General features: G+C 40.4%; 1 long non-coding RNA gene across 1 annotated transcript; it reads right to left on the reverse strand.

Annotated features, from left to right (window-relative positions):
• Positions 1-1,026: 1,026 nt before the first annotated feature.
• On the reverse strand, positions 1,027-5,989 carry LOC135246638 (uncharacterized). Its single transcript, XR_010327822.1, has 4 exons — positions 5,917-5,989; positions 3,146-3,241; positions 2,796-2,885; positions 1,027-2,037 (listed from the first exon to the last, which is right to left on the reverse strand). It is a non-coding gene; the product is annotated as an uncharacterized LOC135246638 (long non-coding RNA).
• Positions 5,990-6,509: the final 520 nt, after the last annotated feature.

Here is a 6,509-nt window from a genome sequence, read left to right on the forward strand (position 1 = left end):
AGCGCGTCTGGTCTACAACCTCCCCAGACATTCCCATGTCACCCCCCTGCTCACTGACCTCCACTGGCTGCCTGTTATGGCTTGCATCAAATTTAAGACCTTGGTGCTTGCATACCAGGCAGCTAAGGGGTCAGCACCAGGATACATCCAGAGGATCATCAGACCCTACACACCAGCCAGACCTTTCCGTTCTGCCACATCTGGAAGCTTGGCACCTCCCCCTCTTCGTGTCTGTACTTCCCGCTCCCGTCTGCTGTCTGTCCTGGCCCCTCGCTGGTGGAATGACCTCCCCGTGGCGGTCAGAACAGCAGAGAATCTGACTACCTTCAAACGCAGACTAAAGACTCATCTCTTCAGGCTGCACCTCTCCCCACCCCTCCCTAGCCTATAGTCTAGCTCAATGTACCTAGTTAGGCTAATACAATCACGTTAGTTTTTATTTGGCAGGATTGTTTTTGTCTGATTCTGATTAGGCAAATGTGATTTCAGTGCTAGTTTGTACTTGGCAGGATTGTTTGTTTGCTGAACAGGTTACTCTACAGGGTTGGAGTCCTGATTTATGTGGTCACTTCTGGCACTGCAATCTTTACTTCACTCTAGTGTGTTTCTTTTGCACCTCTGCACCTTGAACTAATGCACTTGTTGTACGTCGCTCTGGATAAGAGCGTCTGCTAAATGCCTGTAGTGTAATGTAATGTAATGTCTATAATGTCTATACATAATGTAATGTAATGTAATGTCTATAAGCCTACAAGACGTCCCACTAAAAAGTGCAAAAGAAACAAAGCTCCAAATGCATAAGGGTATACGATTAGGGTGTATTGTCACCTTCAAATGAATGGGGCCTTGACTAACAAGGGGCCTCAAAAAATATTTGAGTACAGGATTTTCTAGCCCAATGTGAGATCTTTTCATGGAGCCAAAATCCCTGGTGGCACCCCTGTTCCCCAACACTACACCCCTGTTCCCCAGTAAAAACTTCCCCCTGCCCACAAGTAGTCTCCACAAAATAACAAGTTTGCACAGTCGGTGAACAAATGTTTGAAGCTTGGGGCAAAATGCAACTCTGTGCAAGAGGTCAAAAGGCCAGGACTTGGGCATGGTCCATAGGGTGGCCGAGCTACATACAAGCGCCCCCATGTGGCAGGGAGGTCCACCCCATTCATGGAAGCTTCTAACCTGTGATCTCTCCTCTACCTGTTATCCTTTTTGGTATATACCTATCTGAATCCATATATATGTACTGTAGCACAGGTATCATCAAAATTTGCATGGGTGCAAATGAACCTGAAAGTAGTTTATCAAGAAGTCTAAGTTTGCCATTCTGCCCACGCAAAGACATGTACGGGCATTTAGGCGATGTGGTCAGATGAGTCATCCTTCACCATATTCTCGTTAAGTGGGTGAGTGCACGTGTGGCACTGAATGATTGCCTCCTACAGTGAGGGGGTCTGGTGGCTCTGTTATGCTGTGGGAGGCATGATTTGGATCCACTTGTCCCCTTAGAGAGAAGGGCCACTGCAAATTAATGCAATGCTATTCTGAGTTGATCTCCTTTATCCTATCATTTCTATCCTGACGGGAGTGGTATCTTCCAGGATGACAATGCCCCCATACACTGGGCACGAGGGGTCACTGAATGGAGTATTAAAATGATCTAAATCACATGCTATGGCCTTCGCAGTCACCAGATCTCAACCCAGATGAACACCTGTGGGAAATTTTGGGGCCAACCTGTTAGACAGCGCTCTCCACCACCGTCATCAAAACACCAAATTAAGAAATATCTTGACAAAGAATGTTCCACCCCCCCAGCGGACTTCCAGAGACTTGTAGTATCTATGCCACGGTGCATTGAAGCTTTTCTGGCAGCTCGTGGTTTCCAAACACCTTACTAAGACACTGTGTTTTTATTTTATAGATAAAAAATAAAAAGTTAATAAAATGTAGCATCAGTTCTCTTACCTCGATAAGCAGAGAGTGTTTCTGACGCATTTCTGTGTCTCACTTGCAGTTCCTCCAACTTTCTTTCGGTTCCTGAGTCATATAAAGAGGAATATTATTCACCATAACTCAGATTTTTCTTAAGTCTGTATTTTTCTGGATCTATTGTAAATATTTAGACTTATTTAGATATATATATATATATATATATAATAAAAATTTATATATAAAAATACATCCATCCATTTTCTATACCTGCTTATCCTGAGCAGGGTCGCGGGTGGTGCTGGAGCCTATCCCAGCATGCATTGGGCGAGAGGCAGGAATGCACCCTGGACAGGCTGCCAATCTTTTGAACAATTTAGAGTCTCCAATTAGCCCGTCTGCATGTCTTTGGACTGTGGGAGGACACCGGAGTACCCGTAAGAAATTTACGTGGACACGCCCAATGCATGCTGGGATAGGCTCCACAACCCCAGCAACCCTGCTCAGGATAAGCGGGTATAGATAATGGATGGATGGATATATATATATATATATATGAGGCATGGCGGTTCAGTGGGTAGCACTGGTCATATAAACACTGGTCTAGTATGTGGTCTGGAAGGCAATGGATAGGACATTCTGCACCACTAAAGGAAAAAGAACGATGTGCTTTTCTATTAGCTTTTCCCAAGTGACCCGTGAGCCTTTCCCTATCCAAGATCTACCCCTCAAATAGTACGTTAAGGACTTAAGTTTATAAATGTACAGTATTCTTGTTAAATTAAGTTTGGGCGTTTAAAAGTTAGGTGTATGTGTGCTTCTTCACGTGTATGCGTTCAGCCACAGGTCTGCGGCTTCAGACTGACCTGCTAGCCTCTGCTCCACAGAAGACAGAGAGATGGAGAGTTCCCTGTTCTCCTCCTCCAGGGCGTCCGATCGGTTGCTTTTCTGAACGTCTGTGGCAGGAAGGCAGATTTAAGAAATGGTGGAAATTTGAATTAGAAGATTTATATTTACCGTTGTTTGGCTCCAAAACTTAATGTTGTAGTCTCATGAAACTTAAATTGTGTGATACCATCTGTAATGAGAATTATTATTATTATTATTATTATTATTATTATTATTATTGTTGTTGTTGTTGTTGTTGTTGTTAAGTATTATAGTAGTGGCTCAGAGGAGGGTTAATGGTGACTAGAGGGAAGCTGGTGACACTCACACAGGATCCCCAGAGCATTAAGACCACCCAGCAGAGCTAGGCAGAGTGCAGCTAGCACGGCCAGGTTGCACCTGTAGGGGGCGCCATCGTTCCCAGCTGCAGAAAGAGGAGAGGAGCCTGTGTGTTCTGTACACAACAAACAGGAGGCATGCCAGGGAGCATTACAGCCAGTAAACATGAGTTTTATATCAATGTTACACCAGGTCAGTCAATCAATCAATCAATCAATCTATCTATCTATCTATCTATCTATCTACCTACCTACCTACCTACCTACCTACCTACCTATCTATCTCTATGATTCTGTCTGTTTAGTCTCGAGATCAATCATTCTCTGATACAATTTTGCACAATGGTAGGCAGAACCATGAACAGGGGAGTTTATCAGAGTATGCAAAGTGGTAGCTGGAAGATGGTGTGCATTTGGAAATTGGAAAAAGGTGTTTTTATGGCAAGCCATTTAAGGTTTTATTCAACTTGTTTTTTATATCAAGAATTACATTTTAATTAGTTATAATAGGTATTTTTGAAATCAAGTATTACATTTGAACTAATTAAAATTGAAATTCTTGATACCAGGAATTGAATTTTAACTAGTTAAAATTATCCATCCATCCATCCATCCATCTATCCATTATCTATACCTGCTATCCTGGGCAGGGTTACAGGGAGTGCTGGAGCCTATCCCAGTGTGCATTGAGTGAGAGGCAGGAATATACCCTGGACAGGACGTCAATCTATCGTAGAACACACACACCATTCACTCACCATTCATCCACACACTCATACCTATGGGCAATTTAGAGCCCCATTTAGTTTGCCTGCATGTCTTTGGACCGTGTGAGCCTGGGAGGAAACCCCAGTGCCCAGAGGAAACCCATGCGGACACGGGGAGAACTCGACACAGACAGGCCCAGACCGGGACTTCTTGCTGTGAGGCAACAGTGCTACCCACTGCATCACCGTACCATCCTAGTTAAAATTAGTATTCTTGATATCAAGAATTCAATTTCAACTAGTTAAAATTAGAATTCTTGATATCAGCAACTGAATTTTAACTAGTTAAATGGGAAATTTAAATTTTAACTAGTTAATATTCAATTATTGATGTCAAGAATTCCTGATTTAACTAGTTAAAATTCAATTATTGATGTCAAGAATTCCTGTTTTAACTAGTTAAAATTCCATTGTTGATATCAAGAATAACAATTTTAACTAGTTAAAAATCAATTCTCAATATCAAGAGTAGAAAGGAAAAACGTAAATGCAACTCTGAGAGCATGAAACCTGTTTATATGTTCAGCTTGACATTTAAAAGTTATAATTATGGGCCAAAGGTATAATCATAAAGCAACTCCACATTTTCTTGCATATTGTTACACTCTCAAGAGGATTTTATAGAATATTATTTCTGTGTTTTTCTTATTTTCGTTCTTGGTCCTTTAAGAATGTTACTCTGCCTAGACTGACACGTGTCAATGAAGCTCATTAACATTAGAACTATTTTAAATTCAGTTTTTGATATCAAGAATACTTATTTTAACAAGTTAAAACTGAATTGTTTACATCAGGAATTCAAGTTATTTCTTGTTAAAATCAAGCATTTGAATCATAATTAGTTAGAACTGAATTCTTGATATCAAAACCAAGTTGAATAAAAGCTTAAACGTTGACATGTTATGCAATGCATGCCTTGTAGATTTGACGGTACCCTCTTCACTAACCCTGCACACAGCCATGAGTCACAAAGGCACACTCATGATCTGGCTAATTGCCCGTCCAGACCATGCCGTAACAAAGTGAGAAAACGCTTAAGAACACCATGCGTCTGCTACTTTTCCAGCCTCGCCTGTTTCCACCGGTCAAAAAGTCTTGAAGGTTATACATCTGTCACAAAAAATAACAGGTCTGTCTACCCCAAATCTTTTCCCCTGTAATCCTGAAGCAGTATCGGGGAGAATCGAAAACCGTAGCTTTTGACCTGGACCACCCATTAAATTACTGTTTTGCCAAACTGTCCTCTGGACCGAAGTACAGGTGACTGTGCGGTGAAACAAAATAGGTTTCAGCTGAAGTTTCAGCCAACTTTGTCAAAAGATTTTAAACAGTTAATGTAACAATGTTTCTAACCCAATGTTGGTCAGTATGCTGTATGTTGTAAATTAAATGACAACATTATCATTCCTGAGCACCTGTTGAAGTTTATTGTATCAATGTTGGACAATTCACCATGCAAGAGGTGTGAAAGGTATATACTTTCGGAGGGCAAAATAATACATTTTTTTATTATATCAATTTTTATTATTTTGTTTAATAAATCAGACTATATTGATCACAGTGAGGATTCATTTTTACATCTACAGAAGACATTAAGCACTCAAAGTCTGTTATTAATATAGACATAAAATATAAAACAATGAACACAGAATTCATCATGCTGTTTGCATTTAATAGTAACAGCAGTACAGCAGTGCATCACTGGAACCTGTAGTGCTTGTAATTTACTCGAAAATTTCTACTAAAACTTGTTATATGGTTTCTGTTGGATCTAATTTTTTGTCTGTGCTAAAATTCATAAATTGCACAAAATATAACATATAGCATATTTGAGCCCAGAGGATATGTCATGAAATCATTGAAAATGCTTGTTTTCAATGTGGTCCTCCGTGGAAACAAATTTGTTGAAAATGAAGAACAGCATCTGTCTCACTGTAAACGTCGTAAATAAAGAGAAATAAGTGAGTTCTGATGCATATACTGAATATACTAACCGACAGGGCAGTTCTGTTTCTCTCCTGACTCCTGCTCAGCAGCATTGGCATGGATATCCGGATCTCCTGTGAAAGAAAGGGAGATTTTGAACCCTTCGATTTGTAAGATCACAAATACGTGATTAGAACGTTCTTAACTGAACATTTTAATGCTGCTGTAACATTTGCCACTGGTGATGGACAGCGATGAGATCTAGAACACTGACTTAACATTTCAAAAATATATTTCACAAAACCGACTGCAGGTTTCATTTTCAGAGCAGCACAGCACAGTTTCTAAAACACATCTCATAAAAACAATCCGTCTACTCATGCTGTAGCCCCCCTTTACATTAAAACACAAACCCCCTTTCCTGCTTGGGCCAAAACTGTGTGAAAAAAAAGGGCAAACAGGGGGAAAACAAGGAAAGTTTAAAACTGGAAAGGCCTGGCATTTTTAAACGATTTTAAGAAAAGGGGGCCCCTTTTTCGGCCCCTTAAATTAATACAATTTTACTTGGGTAAAAAAAGGAAAGCTGATTAAAAAATAATTAAGATGATGGGAAGGGAAGGGTTGTATTAATTTTTGAGGGTTCCCCGGGGGTTTAAAAAAA

The sequence above is a fragment of the Anguilla rostrata genome, unplaced genomic scaffold (genome assembly GCF_018555375.3).
Source record: "Anguilla rostrata isolate EN2019 unplaced genomic scaffold, ASM1855537v3 scaf0623, whole genome shotgun sequence".
Classification (NCBI taxonomy): Eukaryota; Metazoa; Chordata; class Actinopteri; order Anguilliformes; family Anguillidae; genus Anguilla; species Anguilla rostrata.